Source organism: Carlito syrichta, unplaced genomic scaffold (genome assembly GCF_000164805.1).
Source record: "Carlito syrichta isolate Samal-C Ts95f unplaced genomic scaffold, Tarsius_syrichta-2.0.1 Scaffold304381, whole genome shotgun sequence".
Classification (NCBI taxonomy): Eukaryota; Metazoa; Chordata; class Mammalia; order Primates; family Tarsiidae; genus Carlito; species Carlito syrichta.
In genome coordinates, this window is record NW_007248477.1 from 51,704 (window position 1) to 70,575 (window position 18,872).

Genomic DNA, 18,872 nt, shown 5'->3' on the forward strand with positions numbered 1-18,872 from the left:
GGAGGCGGGCGGGCCCGCAGGAAGCCTCCCGCGGCCGGGCCGCGCGAGAAGGCCGAGACGCGGTGCCGCGGCCCCTCCCCGTCCGGTCAGGGCACCTACCTCCTCGCAACCGCGGCGCTCGGATAAAGCGGTCCGGCCGGTTCAGATCGTCTCTCTCGGATCGCGGCGCCTGACTGACCCGGATCCAAACCCGCAGCAGGGGCGGCCCGCGCCTCTGGAGTTGCACTGCGCCTGCGTCACTCGGGCACGTGCCCCGCCCCCCGCTCAGGCTCCTCCCGCCCCAGTGACTCGGCTGCGCGGCGGGCGGCGGCTGCGCCGGCGCGGAGCGATGGCCGCGCCTCCTCAACACCCCGCCCCCGCCCCCCCAGAAAGCACGTGCACCTTACGTCATTTCCTGTTATTCTTTTCTCTCCCTCCTCCGGCTGGCGTGGCTTCTCTGCGGACCCGCTGTTGGGGCATGCCTGCTTCCTCCTGTCTGGTGAGTGAGTTATTCTTCGCAGTTGCCAACTGTCTCCTTCCCCGAGGTCTCCTGTGCCTAGTCCCCTATCTGGCGTTACTAGGCGACGGAACTCCGCGGGGTTGAGGACAGGGTCTGAGCGCTTGGCCGGAGTCTCCTGGATGCTGGAATCTGGACCGCCTGCGACATTTCCTAGGGTCGGACGCCAGCCCTTGCCTCCTGGGATCTTTCGGGGCCTGCAGAGAAGCACGGAGGTGTTGGACATGGCCGGGGCCAAGATTGTGAGACTGGAATTGAAATTGAGTTGAAATACCTTCGCTTTTGATATCCCTGTCGTTTGGCTTGGGGCAACTGCTTTTCTCTCTCTGGGCCTCAGTTTCTTTACCTAGTAAGTAAGGAAGTTGGAGTGTATCCGCGAATTTCGTTTTTTCAGGCGTCAACTCCTTTGAGAATCTGGTGAGTGCTGTAGACATGCAGCTGCATACCAGATTTTGCAAAAATATTTAGGCAGTTCACCTAAGTAGATGATATTGAAGGATCTCTACATTTTTATGATTCTGGACGTTGTTCAGATGGCAGGCAGGAAAGCGTGATCTGTGCAACAGCTGCCACCTCCATCACCAGGACTGGTTCTGCTGATCTAGCTACCTCTCCTGGCCTGCCACTCCCCAACTCCATGCTTGCACCTCTCAGAGCTTCGTAGGAACAGATGACTTTCCTCCATAGAGTTGGCTAGCGTTGGTTCTGGCACACCCCTAGAATGAGGGTTTTTCCCTGAACCGAAACTGGCCCCTCGCACCCCCATTCCAATACCTTAGGGATAGTCAACTAACTAGATAGGCCGCCGAAGATAGTTTAGCTAGGTCCAGCTTAACCACAGCCAGACCTTGGAATGCCTGGCCCATGTTTGGGTAAAACATTTTCTCCTCGTTCATACCAGAGGCTCGATGACTGACGGGATGAAAGAAACTGTCCTGAAGATGCTAATAATAATGGCTGCCCTCTACTGAGCAGCAGTTTTGTACATACTCTCTCATTTCCTGTAATTTTATGCATTCTACAGATGAGGATGACTAGGTCTCAGATCAGATAACTTGTTCTAGTTCCTCTTGGACTGTGTCACACATTGCTAGTAAGCCAGGATTTAAACCATCTCAAAAGCCCATTCATCCATGGCTGCCCTTCTCAACATTTCTTGGAAAAAAAATAAGAAAGGAAATATCCATTTTTTTCCCTCAGACCTTGCAAAGTGAATTGTATCAAGACCAAATATGTTTTTAGACTGCCATTTCAAAACACAGCTTCAAATAAAATATCGTCCATTCTTGGGGGCAAGATTGCCTAGACCATTATCGAATTCCCAGAGTTTAGAGCAGTTCCTGAGAGTTAGTAGATGCTCAATACATTTTGAATTCCCATTTTGCCTAACTACAAAGTTAATGTTTCATTTTATGGAAGCATATCTCCATCATAAAGCTCAATGCTATCTTAAAATGTAACTCATTACTCAGGGAGTACTTGGAAGATGAGAGCCTCTTGAGAATACTGATGTCTGATGTCTGTTACACACCTGATGTGGCCTCAAGTTTCAAGTTGTTATATATAGAACTGGCTCACTGTGTGGTACATCGTGACTTGGAGTGAGATAGAAAAGCTACAAAACATGTGATCTGAGTGAACAAAAAACCAGATCAATCTCCTGTACCAGCAGCACAGTCTTTTTAGTCATGGAAAAAAACCCTGAACTTAAATGTGGACTTTATATTCAGGAAATCAACTTGGTATTAACTTAATGCATGTGGTAATGACGTTTAATTAAAAAGCTATGGTAGTTGTAAAATTCCTTTAACAGTGTTTCTGTCTTGTTACTATTGTTTTATAAGTGGTTGAATAGGGGAGACATAATTCCATCAATTTATACAACAAAAACGATCCATCTGCACAGGAGGATAACTTTTCATTTTAAAAGATAACTTTGGAGAAAACAAGTTCGAAGTCTTTTAAAATTTTATTTCCCTAATGATGTGGCTGCCATCCTACTAATTGGTAGTCTGGGAAAGTATTCTTTTCCTATGTTTTTAAAGTCCAAATAAATTAATGTATTTTTTGATATAATTTTTAAAATGATTTTGGGGTACAAGACAGTGATAATGATAATTTGTGCTTGATTTACAATTGTTATCAAATGTTATCTCATCTAATCTTCATAACTAACTTGTGAAGCAGGTACTTTATTTATTTTGAATAAGAGTTTCTCTGTGTTTCCCAGGCTGGAGTTCAGTGGCACAATCACTGCTTACCATAGCCTCAACCTCCTGGGCTCAGGTGATCCTTCCACTTCACACTCGGGAGTCGCTGAGACAACAGGGGCACACCACCACACCGACTAATTTTATTTTTCTGTCTTTTTTTTTTTTTAGAGTCAAGGTCTCGCTATGTTGCCTGGGCTCAAGCAATCCGCCTTGGTTTTCCATAGTGCTGGTGTCACAGGTGTAAGCCACTGCGCCTGGCCTAACACTGGTTCTTTTATTATGTCCATATTATAACTGAAGAAGCTAAGGCTCAGAATAGTTAGATACGTCGTCCAAAGTTATGCAGCTTGTTAGTACAGAACAGGGATTCCAAGCTAGGCACTCTGATTCTGCTCCACCTCCTGATAGCTGAGTGACATTGCTTTTCTCAGCCTCCCTGCCCTGACCTCGCATACACACCCAGTAGACCACAGCTACCTGCTTTCACCTGGGAAATGCTCAAGGCCTGTGACTGTCCAGCTACATTTGCTTTGCATATCTTTGCGCACACCAGGCCTATTTCCCTCTCAGGTTTTGTGTATTTGACGTTTCCTCTGCAGGAACATTGTTGGCCCACAACTCATCTTTTCATTCAAGTTCCTGTCTTGTCCATTCCCAAGAGGAACTTCCTTGGCTACCCCAGCACACACCTCACTCCATGTCCCTTCATCCTGCTTCAGTTTTTGTTAGCACGCTTACCACTACTTGAGAATGTGCAAGGTCTTACAATTAAGTTCGTGAACTCATCCTTGGAAAAGTACTACCTACCTCATTGCTGAATACAACTATGGTCACCTTGTACATACTCCCCTTCGGAAGCTATGCACCAATGCCAGCACCTAGTCTGCCTGTCAAAGCAATTTTGGAACTATTTTTCTTGAATGGCCATCAGAGCTGTAGTTGTATTACCCTTGATGTCCTGAATGTCATCAAAATGTCTTCCTTTCAGTATTTCCTTTATCTTTGAGTAAAGAAAAAAGTCACTGGGGGCCAGATCAGGTGAGTAGGGATGGTGTTCCAATACAGTTATTTGTTCACTGGCTAAAAACTCCCTCACAGACAGTGCTGTGTGAGCTGGTACATTGTCGTGATGCAAGAGCTCCTTCAGGACCATTTTTGCACACATCTTTCTTATGCCAAGATTTTCAGTTAAATTTGGCTAACTTTCTCTGTCAATGTTTATTTGCTCTGCTATGCTTTTCACAGCCAGCTGATAATTTTGACACCTAAGTCAACAAATTTTTGCAATGTTTTTGTCAGTTTTATTGGTTACTAGCCATCCTAATCGCTCTTCATCAGTGACCTTTTCTCTCCCCTCAGAAACATGTTTAATCCATTTGTACACTGCCGTTTTCTTCATGGCATTATCCAATAAACTTGGACTAATATGCTCCTGATTTCACTCCACTCTTGCCAAGTTTAACAAGAAATGTAATGTTTGTTCGTTGCTCTAATTCAAGCTCCAACATTCTCACAACAGCACACCAAAACAGGCAACAACAATAATGAATATCCCTCAGCAAGACACTGCCATACATCAAGATGAGCACAGCTGTGAAACACTGATATACCAAGGTTATGAAACCTTACCAAGTTGTTTGTACAGTGCTGCCAACATAAGCACACAGTGGCAAGTTCGCAGACTTAATTGTCAGACCCTGTATATTTTTTATTTGGTCCCCTCACTAGAATAGAAGTCATCTGAGGACACGGACATTGTCTCTTTATCACTGCCTTTTAAATTGACTCTAAATGCACATTTGCCCACAATTTAGCACAACTAAAAATCCAGATGCATCTTATATTTGGTAGCGTGTTCTGGTTTAATTGGTAGTATTTTTTTTCTTTCTTTTTTTTTTTTTTTTTGAGGTGAAGTCTCACTCCGTCGTCCAGGTTGGAGTGCAGTGGCATCGGCCTGCTGGGCTCTGGCAATCCTTCTGCCTCAACCTTCCAAGTAGCCAAAACTTCAGGTGTGAGCTACCATGCCAGCTCATTTTTTATTTATTATTGAGATGAGGTCTTGGCAAATTGCTGGGGCTGGTCTTGACCCTGTGGGCTCAGGCAATCCATTTACCTCGGCCTCCCAAAGTGCTGGGATTACAGGCTGAGCCACCGAGCCCAGCTTCTTTCTTAACTGTACCTACAATAAATGGAGAATATAAAATGACACTGTCTTAGAGTTGATTAAAATATAGTGTAAGGCAGGGCACAGTGGCTCACACCTGTGATCCCAGCACTTTGGGAGGCAGGGGCAAGAGGATTGCCTGAGCCCCAGGGTTCAAGATGAGTCTGGGCAACTTCATGAGACCTTGCCTCTACAATAAATTAAAAAATGAGCTGGGCATAGTGGCACCACCTGTAGTTCCAGCTACTTGGAAGGATGAGGTGGAAGGATCACCGGAGCCCCGGAGGTCAAGGCTGTGGTGGCCGTGAGTGTGCCACTGCACTCCAGCCTGGGTGACAAGAATGAGACTCTGACTCAAAAAAAAAAGAAAAGCAAAGAAAATATATTGTATCCTCAGGGTCTACATTGTGTGGCTTATAATTGGCAGTCAGTGATTCCTTGTCAGAGAAAGACATTGAGTGCTCACTGTGTACCAGAAACTTTTTAAATATTCTGAATGCCCACAATTACCCTTTTACGAAATACTTCCTGTTAACCCTGTATGGTGTGGGAATTAAGTGTGTGTGGATCATTTGGGGATCAGAAGGCGGGGGGAGACGAAGGCTGTGTGCAGGTGGCTCTGCCCTGCTGTGGAGCTGCAGGGTGTCAGGCCACCCCTCAGACCCTCCGTGCCCACCAGGTCTTGCCACAGACCTTAGAGAACACCCGCCTGCCTGGAGCTGTGCAGAAGCCCATGGGCTGGCTGGAGAGGCAAGGGATGCTGTGTGAGCCCAGAAAGGCGGCCCGTCCTGCTGGTGGGGTCTCGGAGAAGGTTTCCTGGGGTGGTTGGGAAAGTCAGGTGTTGGCTGCAGGGAACGGCCAGGATGAGGCTGGAGAGCCAGGCTGGGCCTGCTCAAGGAGAGAGTCATGGTAGGGAGCTTGGATTTGGTCCTCGAGGTCGTGGATGATTTTCAGCAAAAGGGTGATGTCCCAGTTAGCAGGTCAGACCGCTCGAGCAGCCTCTTAGAAAGTAGATGGGGAGGGTGGGAGAGTGAGAGGCCAGCTGCGAGGCCCTTGAAATAATCTGAGCGAGGCAGGGCCTAGAGCCACAGCTGGAGGAAGTGAGGAGGCAGTGGATTCTGAAGAGACTAGCTGGGCTGGGGCCGCTGGGAAGAGAGGTGTGGCTTGGAGCCAGCTGGTGTCCCTCTCACTAAGAAGGGGATCCAGAAAGAAGAACAGGCTTGGGGAAGGGGGGGAGTTGGGTTTTGGATACAAAAGCTTGAAGTGCAGATGAAGGTGGGAACTAGGTAATAGTGGGCTTTAAAGACCACCATGCAAGGGCTTTATCTAAGGTGTCCCGGGAATTGAGGGAGCACTAGAAGAGAGATGGCCAGATTTACGTGAGAAAGATTGCTCTGGTTTCTGAGATGGCTGTGGTCTAAGGAGAGGTGGCTATGAGTGTGGAGAACAAGATACAGATTGAAAAGTTGCGTGGGTCAGGCTTGGCAAGAGGTTGAATATGCACAGGAGGGGCAGTGAGAGAAAGTCCACAATGACACTCTGCTTTCTAGTTTGAGCAACTGAAGGGTACTGCTGCCTGTCTCTGGTTAAACTCTCTTGAATCCAGTTGGCAGGTAACAAAGGAAGAACAACATTTAAAGGGAGGATAATGACATCATTATTATATGAATACTCGTTTATTTCTTATGTGTCAAAAACTCATTTTAGTGCTCACAACAATCCTGTGAGAATGTTGTGATTGCCTTCATGTTCCAGGTGAGAAAACTGGAGCAAAGTCAGTGTAACTTGCCTGAGGTCACACAGCTGGTGAGGGGTGGGAATAAGCTGTGAGCCTATCGACCTGGCCTCCCTGTGCTGAACTGCCTCTAGGTGACCCACTCAGTTTGGACATATTGAACTTGAGAGATCCTTGAGGCCCCCATGTGGGGGTGTCAGGGGCAGGTGTGTGGAAGCTCAAGTGGGAGCTTGGCCTTGGAAATAGACATTATGAAGTCGCATACAGGAGGCTGTTGAAGCCGCAGGCGAGGACAAGAACCCCAAGGAGGGGGTGGGAAATAGGAGGAGGAAAGGAACGAGGGGAACCCTGAAGGGCAGACACAGGCAGTCTAGCTGTGGGAGGATATAACCCCTTCTGCAAATTGATAAACTCGTGCCTGTCTGATAGTTCACAGGCAGCATTAGTGAATCCATCCATGTTCGATCAGCTCCAGGTGTCCTGACAGACTCCCTGGACCCCGACCCTAGGCCCTACCCAGGGTGTGGTAATTCTGCCCACTCTTCTACACCAGAGTTCAGTTGGTGGCCTACTGGCCTCACTGTTCTTCCTGGGTCCCCTTCCTTAGTGAGAGGGCTACCTGCTGGCTCCAAGCCACACCTCTCTGCCCAGAGGATTGATTTTTGTCCCTCTCTTTACCCCCTGTCAACTTCATCAACTCAGGGTCCCTCCCTGCCTCTAGAACTCCAGGAACGCTTCACTGCAGACTTCCCCAAGTGCCTCCTTAAGTTGTGTTTCAGCCTTTTGCCCACTTATTTCCTGCATCTCCAGTGAGATTCTCAATTGCGGGAGGGTGAGAAGAATCTCTTACATTTACCCCCCAGCCCCTGTGCCCTGTGGGTTAGATGTCCCTACACTGTGTTCCCATGGTGCTCCTGTGTCCCTGTACCTAGCACAAGGTCTGCCACAGTGTATTGAATAGTGAGCCAGTGAATCCATCAGTCAGTCAATCGTCTCAGCAAATAATTCCAGCTGCCTGATGGCTTTTTAGAACATGACTAGAGACTGTGGGCGCCTTTGACAGGTTATTTGAGCAACAGGGCCTTTAAATGTCAGTGTTTGGGATGGGGGAAGAATTAGGCGAGGGCTAGAGATGTGGGGATTGGCTGCTTTTGTCATTTTCTTCATTGCCTCAGAGCCACAGGTCTGTTATGTTGCTAGTGACTTTCCTGAAATTGTCCCTGGAATGGGAACAGAATGGGGAGTGAGGGAAGACCACGATGCTTGGTGAGTGACCTGGCCACGTGCATCTGTGCTGGTTCCATTAAGTCTGCAGCAACTTGAGGTCCAGCACTCCTGTTATTCCTCAGCACTCCTGGCTGGGAGGGCCTTTCCCAGTAGCTGCTGGCCAACAGCAGGGGGAGCCCTAGGATGGCAGCTCCTTCCCTAACTGGTAAAGCCCTTCACCATGGGCTTCCGAGACTAAAGTCCCAGATTAGTGACCGCTTGCCTGCTAGCTCAGACTTCATCCACTTGAACTTTGCATCTTAAACTGTAGAGGTGGAAAGGTGTTAAGGTTAAGAAACAAAATCAAGAAGTAACACTAGAGAAGTATCTGCACGTGGTAAGGATTGGAAGACAGAATTGAGGGCGAGGCTGGGGGTTAGTGGTATTGTTTCTTGATCTGACTTTGGTTATAGAAGTATGTGCTGTAACATAGTATGTGTGTTTTTCTGTGTGTATTTAAACTTCAATTAAAAGTTTTAAAACTTAAAAAAATTCTGTATTTATACCACAAGATAAGTATTGAATTAGTGTGAGCTGATGTCTTTTTTGCTGTGATTGTTAACCTTATCCGAGTCACGAGATGCCCCCCCCAAGAAAGCCACACCCCACAAGTTAAGAACTTTTGCGGCAACAGAATAGAAAGAATGAGCAAAGGACATGAGCAGATGTTTCACAGAAAAAGAAATACACATGGTTCTTAAATATATGAAAAGATGCCCAACCTCAACCTTCGAAGATATTATGCTTATTAAAAGTGCTCTGAGATATCATTTTTAACCTGTGAGATTGACAAAGACCTCAAAGCTGGACAGCACACCATGTGGATGGGCTGGAGGAGGTGGGGGGAGGGGCAGCAAGCCCCTTATTGCATTCTGCAGGATTGTGAAATGGGCAGCCCTGGGGATTTGGCAGTATCTACCCAAATTGCAAGCCCTGGGAGTCTACCCTGGAGATGACATTTGGACATACATGTAATAACCTATGTAAAAGGTTATTCACTACAACATTGGTTGCGATAGTAAAAGGTTGGAAACAACCCAGGTGGCTGTCTTTAGACAACTGGGCAAAACACTGGTGCCAGAGTACAATACTGTGTTACTGGGGAAAAGTTCAAGGAAGCTCTGTGTGTACTGAGGAAAGATCTCTAAGATATACAGCTAAGATTATGTATTTGCGTGACTTGCATCTGTATAAAGAAACCCTGAACAGATAAGAAACTAAGAGAAGTCCTTCCGAGAATGGTGGGGGCAGGGGCAGGAGCCAGACTTTGAATGTACGTTGCATTCTGACTTTTGAATCACGTCACTTATTACTTGTGCTAAACAAAACAAAGTTTAAAGAGTCCCTGCTCTGAAGCTGTTAAGCTAAACCTTTAGGCTTTCATAAATTATTCTATCTGCCCAATTGCAGAGTAGCTGGGTATGGGTTTCTTAGTTTGAGTTAAGCCATGTCTTGGTAAGAGTCTTCAACTTATTCTGCATTTGATCACTCACATCACAGCGTCCAGGCTTAGCCTAACTCAGGAACTCTTTCCTTGCCCTGCAAGTGCTCTCAACAGTCTTACCTTCAGGTGTTGACTCAACTGGCACTTTTCAAAGCATTTCTTCATTCTCGGTGTATACATTCATGAGCAACTAATTATGCCTGAGGGAAAAAGAAAAGGTTTCTCCAGAAAGGTGCACCCATATCTTCACAAGCCATTAGCTGTGAGGTCCTGCTCTGTGTCCTTGACCTTTGCCATCTTGACATCCATCTTTTCCCTTTCTCTCCTCCTGGCCAAGACCAGTCCCTGCCGTAACATCACATCGGCCCCCATCTCTTCCACCTTCTCAGGAAACCCATTTTTTTTCTGTATTTGCCAACAGCCATCATGTCTGTCACAAAGCCCCTTCTACCCAGGCTTCCCCTAAAGCTCCTGTCCTTTTTTACCCACTAGAGCCATAGTCAATGTCTCTGTTCGTCCTCCCGGCCTTCTTTTTCTCTCTCTTCAACCTCCTGCAAACAGACTTCCGTCCCCCTAAGATGCTTTTTGCCAAGGTCATAAACTCTTTCTTGCTGAGTCCAGTGGCCTTGGTCTCACCCTGGCCATTCTTATGTTGCTTGAGTTCTGAGCACTGTCTGAGGCTGAACTCACACTCCTCTGGCCCTGTGGCACCACACGTGGGATGTCGCCTCTGCCTCTCCCTTTCCATCTCCTCTGCAGGCTTCTCTCCCACCCCCAGGTGATCCTCTGGGCCAGACCTCAGCTCTTCTCTCACATTCACCTCCTGGATGATCCTGTGTTGGAGAATGTAGAAAACAGCTCTTGCTTGAGTGGACAAGGAACATACTGGAAGGAGGTCAGAAAGCTCACCCAACACAAGAAGCAGCTGAGCAACCAGGCCTTGTCAGCCTGGGAGCCAGAGCCTCCTCAGTGCCAGAAACCTTGGTCAGGAACCCAGTGCCAGGAACCACAGCTGACTCTGTTCCAGCATTTGTGTTTGTGATGTGTGTCTCCACACAAGACTCAGATTCCCAGGAGAGAAACTGACTGGCTCCGTGGCAGGGTTACATTTACTCCTATTCAGAGGTGCAGAAGCAGTGCTGTTTCCTCTGCATTTTTCATTTTCATCTCAGACTCCCCCCAGCTTTAGGGGGCATTTTGGCCTTTTCTGACTGCCAGCCCTCTGGTCTACATACATTCCCAACATGTCAGCATTCCTCCCTCTCCCTCCTGCTCCTGTGCTCCCGGGTGGCGCCTGGGGACAAGGGTGCGGTAGGTGAGCTTTGTGGCTCAGATGCTGCTTCTGCCCCTTGCTGGTCTTCCCTGCCACGTGTCCGCTCTGGTCCTGTCCCTAGTGTTATGGATCATGGCAAAACCCACCAAGATGGTTCCTGAGAAGCACAAGGACCTGCCTAGAACCATGAAAATTGTTGGTGTCCGTGGTCGTGAGGTCCTCACATGCCACCACCCTCACAGCTTGTCACCTGGTCTCTCCTCATCCATGGTCTACTTAGTACATCACTGGGGCAGGCGGATACTTCCAGATCCCCTACAGGTACCCACAGGTCAGGGCGAGGTGGGAGCTGCTCTCTACCATGTGGTCTCCTGGGCTACTTCACAGCGTAGATGCCAACATGGTGCTGTGGTGTTGTGAGCGGGGGCTTCTCTGAGAGGCCTGTTTTCTCCCTGGGCCGTGCTCAGGGAACCTGCAGCTGTCCAGGTGCTTCTAAGTCCCACCCAGGGGATTGGCCTTAGAGACAGGTGGACCACACACTGGTATCTGAGCTCATCCCGTTTTTTCTCCTCAACAGCACCAGTGGCTTTTGTCCCCTCCTGCTGTGTGGGGACATGTCTATAACCTTACACTGTGTCATCGCCACACTTTTCTCTCCTCCCCAAGTTGTTCTCTTGCTCTGCAGAGGGAAGAGTTTGGAAATTAGGAAATTTTATCCTTCAACAAAGCCAGATTTTAAGGCATTTATCTCATTGTGGGCTCAAGAAAATCAAATTTAAAACTCAAAGCCAGAAAAAAACACCCACTTACTACTGCTGCTAATCAGAGTGTATATTCAGGGCAACTTCAACCTGTGTTCAAGTTTAGGGCTCACATAAACTCCACACTTAGTCATGTTATGGATTGCGCTACTTAAGGTTGACAAGGACAATAGCTATCATGGCTCCAGTGCTCTGATGACACATCAGATGCCTGACCTTCTGGCCGTGCGTCAGTGGTTTCGTACTGTTGGTGCGTATGTCATACCCCTGGGGACTGATGGTGCTATTGCTGAACCAAGAGAGAAGGCACCTGCAGATTTCTATAGGAATTGTGATTCCATGAGATATCCTAAGATGAGGAGAGCTGATATCTTTCAGGTTGCAAAGTGATTGTAGAATATAAAGAATTTTGGGGGGTTGAATTGCATAGAGGTTAGTCACTGACCTGTGTTCCTGAACTAGGTAACATGATATGTAGCCTAAGAAATAAACAGTTAACAAATCAAAATAAATAGGCTGGGCACGGTGACTCACACCTATAATCCTAGCACTTCGGGAGACCAAGACAGGAGGATTGCTTGAGCCCAGGAAAACTAACCTGGGCAACATAGTGAGACTTCATCGCTACAAAAAAATTAGCTAGGTGTGGTGGTGTGCGCTTGTAGTCCCAGCTACTCAGGAGACTTAGGTGGGAGGACCGCCTGAGCCCAGGAGGTCGAGGCTAAGCCGTGATTGTGCCACTGCATTTCAGCCTGGGCGACAGAGTGAGACCTCAACAAAATAAACAAATAAGTAAATAAAACTCAGAGTTGAGCAGTGGCTCCCTGGACAACAGAGTGAGACCCTGACAAAACACATACATACATACCCAGTGCCGAGCAGTGGCTCCCTGAGCATCAAAGGCCATTGATTGAATGGCTGGGAGCTGCAAGCTAACTTGGAATTAGGAGTTCTCAGCAACAAAAACGCATTCATTTTTATCTGAAGAAATGTCCTCTTTTACACCTATCTTGGCAGTTGTACCACTTCTTGGCAGGCAGGGCACTTTGTCTCACCATGGCCACATGGAAAGAGTGGAGTTCTCCAAAGGCAGAAAAGGGTTCCTCTTACCCAGAGAAAGGGGCACAGGAGAGAGCAGGCAGGAATGGCATCTCCCACAGCTTCAGGCCAGACACCATGTCTGTGTCTCCAGCCCATGTGACACCTCGACGCCACACCACTGTGCCCCTATCCTGCTAGTCAGTAGTCTACGCAGGTGTCCCGCTAACACCTGGGGAAGCGTGATGTGTTTCTAGGGGAGCGGGCTCTCTCCCTTAAGCCTGTTTTTCTGGCCTTTCCCTGACCCCTTCCCATTTAACTGAATCAAGTTTAAATTCATTCACCTCCTCCCATCTGACTCCTGGTTACTTAGTACCATACCCCCTGCCCTCATTGTTTGGAAATATTTTAATGTGCTACTATATTATAATTAAAAACTAATTTTAACAGAAGGAAAATACACCTCTGTGGAAAACTTAGAAAATATAAAGAAGAAAATCACATTCCCCACAGCCCCCACTCGAGGACGTGCATGTAAGCATTTTGTGTAGTGTCAGAGTGCCTGAGAGCCCATGGGCTTCATCGGAAGCCCTGCCTCGCAGCATCCGCACCTCCATGTGGCCTCAAACGCACTGCCCAAGCTCTGGGCCCGTTCACGTGTTGAAGGGTGGGGGTCATGATGGCTCCTCTCTTAGAGACTTGGAGGGAGCGAAATGAACAGCGTGATAGAACTCTGCCTGGCTCATGGCACCTGACAATGTGAGCTACTGCTGTTATGCTATTACTATCATTAATATTTTAAATGTGTATATTTTAATTACTGCTAGGATATATATATTTGTTTAATATCCTGCTTTTATTTACTACTGTGAATATTTTTTCATGTCACAAAATCTTCAAACTGTCATTTTAATGATTGTATAACAGTCTATCATCAATTCACAGTTTTTTCTGTAGTTAACTATTAACTATTCCTCTATTTTTGGACGATTAGGGGTGTCTGTGTGTTTATGTGTGATTGCCATAATAAAGAACTCTGAGCCGAAAAGTGTGTAAATATATATATATATAAATGTGTGCGTGTCTCTCTCTCTACATCTGCCCATGAGTCTGGTTATTTCCTTAGACAGAATTTTACCCTGGCACTCCTGGGTAAGAAGGCATGAACTGTTTAGTCTCCACTGACACATTAGTAAACTGCTTAAAAGGGAGGACATCAGCCATTTACACACTCAGTAGTGTGTATGGCGGACCCTCCTCAGCACACCCCTCTGGCCATGAGATGAGCTTTGTTAGTAAGCCTTTGTTGCTGCCCTTTATTTACAAGGCAAGTTGTCCTGCATTTCCCAGGCAGGGTGAGAGTTGGTCTCATGCCCAAGGTGCTTCCACCTACATGATGTCAGTACATTCGCTGAGCATTCCATAAACCCTGGGTGAACATGTTAACCTGTTTGCTGCTGGGTCTTTTTTTTTTCTGTGAGTGGAGATATAATTTGCGGTGCTGATGTTAATAATACATTGGTTTTTCTTGGTTCCCTGCTGCCTCTCTCCTAAGATGTGGCATCTCTCCTTGGTGACAGCATAGGTCCTAAAGCCCAGCGATAGGTGCTGAGTCCTAAGTCAGGGAAGGTATGAGCCTGGCTGGACTAACCCATTGTCTGAACTCTGCGTGTGGCCTTCCCAATCTTGTGGCTATTTCAGCTTCAGATTTCAGCCAGGCACAGTGGCTCATGCCACTTTGGGAGGCCGAGGCAGGAGGATTGCTTAAGGCCAGAAGTTTGAGACCAGCCTGGGCTGCATAGCAAGACCTGGTCTCTAAAAACAAGCAAAAAACATTTCCATTTCTTATACTCTTACAGTTACCCTAGTAGTGTTATTCTAATCCTTCCAGGAAGACAGCTGGAATTTTACTTTGCTAAGGTAAAATCAACTATATTTTCAGTGGTTTGTATTTTATAAAATGCATTTCACACGTGATAGCTTTGGTCCCCAAAACAGTTGTGGGAGTTAGGTATGTTTATCTCCATTTTGCAGGAGAGGCCCAGAGAAATTACCTCAGAGCAGTGAGCACCAGCTTCACGTGAAGGAATGAAAGCTAAGGAGGGGGTGGTGGGTCGAGGCACGAGCTCCAGGAGGGGACCGTCAGGGATCAGGCTGGGGTGTTAAAGCCTGTGTCTTCAACTGCTGCTGACACTCAAGAAGTTGCCCCAAAGGAACAGCAGCCTAGACTCCAGAGACCCGATTCCCATGATCTCTCCAGGGTCACTACTTCCATGGGCCCTCCACAAGTTGCTGGACTCTGTGAGTCTCAGTTCCCCTTTTGCAAAATAGAAATAACTGCCCCTCTCTGCCAACTTAGAATTGCTGTGAGGGTCTGACAAGGTATAGATGATGCTGCCCTTGGGGCTTTAAAGTGTGGAGCATAGCCAGGCAGTGACTCACGGCTATAATCCCAACACTGTGGGAGGCTGAGGCAGGCAGATCACTTGAGCCCAGGAGTGTGAGCCCAGCCTGAGCAACATAGTGAGACCTCATCTCTACAAAATACCAAAAAATTAGCTGAGTGTGGTGGTGCACCCCAGTAGTCCCAGCTACTCAGGAGGGTGAGGCATAAGGATTGCCTGAACCCAAGGAGGTCAAGGCTGCAGTGAGCCATGATCATGCCACTGCACTTCAGCTTGGGTGACAGAGTGAGACCCTGACTCAAAAATTAAAAAATAGTGTGTAGAGCACAAGAAACCCCTGAAACTGGACTCACCTCCTGGGGAGGGCAGGACTCCTTTGAGAGTTCTTTTCTCCATTTTTCCTTTTCTACCTCTTACTTTTATCTTTATTATTATACAATATCCCTGCCGGGCTTGGTGGCTCAGCCTGTAATCCCGCGCCTTTGGGAGGCTGAGGTGAGTGGATTGCCTGAGCCCGCGGGTTCAAGACCCGCCTGGGCGGCGAGACCTCATCTCTACAATAAATCAAAAAATTAGCCGGGCGTGGTAGCGCATGCCCATAATTCCAGCTACTTGGAAGGCTGAGGTGGAAGGATTGCCAGAGCCCAGCAGATAGAGGCTGCGGTGGCCGGGAGTGGCCACTGCACTCCAGTCTGGGCGACAGAGTGAGACTCCAACTCAAAAAAAAAATCCTTGTAAGATGATGCAGGTGGTGCTGAAATATTTATAGTAGAAGTGAATTACTCCATGTGCTCCCTGTGCCCCTCCAGCCTTCTTTGCAGTGAGAGCCACTGTCGGATTTAGTGCACCTCCTTCCAGGCTATAAACAAATGAGACCCCTGCATGATTCTTCGTGTGCACTTTTTCAGTACACACGCATATGCATGTACATACAATTCTTTTAAAATTGCATAAAAATGTGTTCTCCACGGTCTGCACCTTGCCTTTTCTCCTTAATAATTTTGTCTTGGAGATCTCAAAACATCAGAGCTTCTTTTCTGGAAAGAAAGAAATTCTTTTCTGTCTGGGCATATTTTATGTATTTAATATTTAATTGGGTCCATTAGCAATTTTTAAATCTTGCCCATGGCACTGCATTAAAATGCTTGTCAAGCTGGATGCAGTGGCTCACGCCTGTAATCCCAGCACTTTGGGAGGCAGAGGCAAGAGGATTGCCTGAGCCCAGGGGTTCGGGATCAGCCTGGGCAACACAGCATGACCTTGTCTATACAATAAGTCAAAAAATTAGTCAGGCATGGTGGCACGTGCCTGTAGTTCCAGCTACTTAGAAGGCTGAGGTGGAAGGATTGCCTGAACCCAGCAGTTCGAGGCTGCAGTGGCCATGAACATGCCATTGCACTCTAGCCGGGACATCAGAGTGAGACTCCGACTCAAAAAAAAAGCTTGTCAAACAAGTTTGTACTCTTGTAAATGTATTTGGAATGAAGTTGCAGATAACACAAATTTTAATATTTGGAAGAGACGCCACACTGCCAACACCATTCCCACCCATAATGTTTGGGGTGTCCGTCTGCCTGCAGCGGCGCTCAGCAGCCGAAGGTGATTTTGTCCTCCTGAGAGGATCTGTGGCAATGCCTGGAGGCATTTTTGGTTGTCACCACCTGGGGGATGGTGCTGGAGATGCTGCTGGTGCCTCGTGGACAGAGGGCAGGGTTGCTGCTAATGTGCTGCCATGAGCAGTGCCTCCCCCACCCCACAACACAGAATTGTGTCAGTAGTGCCAAACTTGAGAAGTCCTGGCCAGTGCCCTTGCCATGCAGGATGCTGTCATTCTTTTTTATCTTGCCAGTCTGGCAGTTTGAGAAATGATCTTTTCAAACTTATAATTTACTGTGTACCTCTTCAGCATAATGGAGTTAATTTTACTTTTTACTTGATAGATGTCACGTAAGTTTATTGGAATGGACATGAATTATTCTTGTAATTTTCTTGAAAAGCCATTCAAGTTTTTTTTTAATCCATACCTCTTTGTTACCTATTGGCTGACTCTGCAGTCTGTTCCTCAAGTTTAATTGTGTAAGTGTCTGCTTGCTTTTCCGTGATGAGCCATGGGAAGAAGTCCTCGTTGTGGGCCTTGAGAAGCCACCATTGTGTCAGGTTCAAGTCTCCCACCCTCTGACCTTCAGAGTTTCTCTCTTGCTCTTCCAAAGCACCTAGGCCCAGTGGGCACCCAGACCCAGGAGCCATCTCTGATAATCCTCTTGGCCCAGGGAGACTCCTCACTGCAGACAAGGGCTCAGAAAAGAATGTGCTGTGTCTGGCCTTAGGGATCCCAGATTGCCCACCAAGGACTCAACTGCCCCCAACACCAGAAAGAAATTCTCATGCTCATTTCTCGGCTTTAAAACCCGAGATCCATTTGCCCAGGGAATTTCCAGAACTGCCACAGCAAAGCCAAACCCGTTGGTGCTGCTGCAGAGCCTGGAGCTGCTGACATGGGTCCTGCTCCTGTTCCCTCGCCCCCGTTAGGTCCTGCCTGAGGGGAAATGAAATGGAGCCGAGTCCTGACCCCTGCTCAGCACTGCAAGGATTCCTAGAGCAGTGCTCCCCTCCTTCCACTTGGCTCAGAGCAAGTCAGAACCTGCCTGGAAGAGGTGTTCATGGGAGACTTGTCAGTATCACCTGGATATTGCTAAGAAAATGTCAGTGGCATAGACTCGCCTGCAGCCTTTGCAAATTGTTTGGAGTGGAATCTCCTGGTCCCAGACTTTCTGAGTGGGCGGACAGCCCCTGACCCTGCCCCTGGTACCGGGGACAGGACTTTTGCCAGCAGTTCTGTGCATTTGATCTGCAACTCAGGGTGGTTTTCCAGCAAAGCAAGGGGGTAGTATGTGGAGACAGTCTGGTCTTATGACTCTCTCCACTCTAGAGTCCACACCCATCATGCCATAATGGAAAGTCCAAACTGTGAGGCCATGGATGCCGAGACTCTCCGGCCTTGCTGACTTGGAGAGCAAGTGGCTCATGGTAGGAAGAGATGGGGAGGACATAAGTGGAAGGGCCTGAGCTCTGGACTTGCCCTGCTGCCCACCCCGGGCCAGACAAATCACAGGACCTTCTTGGGCCTCCGCTTCCTCGTCAACTGGTTATGGGAACCATTCACTTCGTTGTTATTTATTTTTTAGATATGGGGTCTTCTATATTGCCCAGGTTGGTCTAGAACTTCTGGGCTCCTACCTCAACTTCCCAAAGTGCTGGGATTATAGGTGTAAGCCACCATGCCTGGCCTCACTCAATTTTTTAATCTGCAATTTTTTCAAATAAAACACTGCCAATTAGATAAAGCTGGCCAAAATGAATTAGAGATTTAGAGTAGAATTTAGAACAAGTCTAGGCTCTGAGAGGCTGAGGTAGGATTACTTGAAGTTAGTAGTTCAAGACCAGCCTGGACAACTTTGTGAGACCCCCCCCATCTCTACAAAAACTTAAACGTAAAAACAAAAACAAGTCCAGTTCCCTGTCTGTCGGCTTTTCTTATTTGAAAATAAGTGAGTCTCAGAACAGGGAGTAAAACAACAACAACAGCCAAGCAAAGAAGTTCATAAAGAACACCCACAATTCCACGTGCCCAGAAACCATTCCATTGGCATCTTGCTAGCCCTTCTAGATTTGTGGTTCTTAACCTAGATTGATAGATGGGCTTCAGGGAAAGAGAGCCTCTGAACTCACAAAATTGTGTGCTTGGGTTTGAATTTCTACCTCTCATTCAGTTTGCGAGAGATTTTCTAGGCATATAGATTAAAATATTTTAATGAGAGCCTACCATATAGCCTATTTTTCAATCTGCTGTTTCCACTTATATATATAATAAACTTGTTCCTAATCCTCTCTGTCAACTTCTACTTCATTGTTTACTAAGCATGATCCCCTTTTTTAGCCCTTGAGGATATGTTCGTTGTGCTGCTGTTACAAGGAATGCAGTGCAAATACACATGGGATGAAGAATTAGAATGTAATGAGAAACAAGAAGTGAATGTGGAAAATTCAAATGCCTGACAAATGTTTTATAGGGCACAA

General features: G+C 47.2%; 1 protein-coding gene across 2 annotated transcripts in view; it reads right to left on the reverse strand.

Moving 5' to 3' along the window:
- Positions 1–292, reverse strand: part of OSER1 (oxidative stress responsive serine rich 1) — a 15,011-nt gene extending 14,719 nt beyond the window's left edge. The window contains exon 1 of one of the 2 annotated variants that reach the window (XM_021713254.1): positions 100–282. The gene's annotated coding sequence lies outside the window, so the exon portion shown is untranslated. Of the gene's footprint in view, positions 1–99 lie in introns of both variants that reach the window. The other variant, XM_008059814.1, reaches the window with a different exon arrangement.
- Positions 293–18,872: the final 18,580 nt, after the last annotated feature.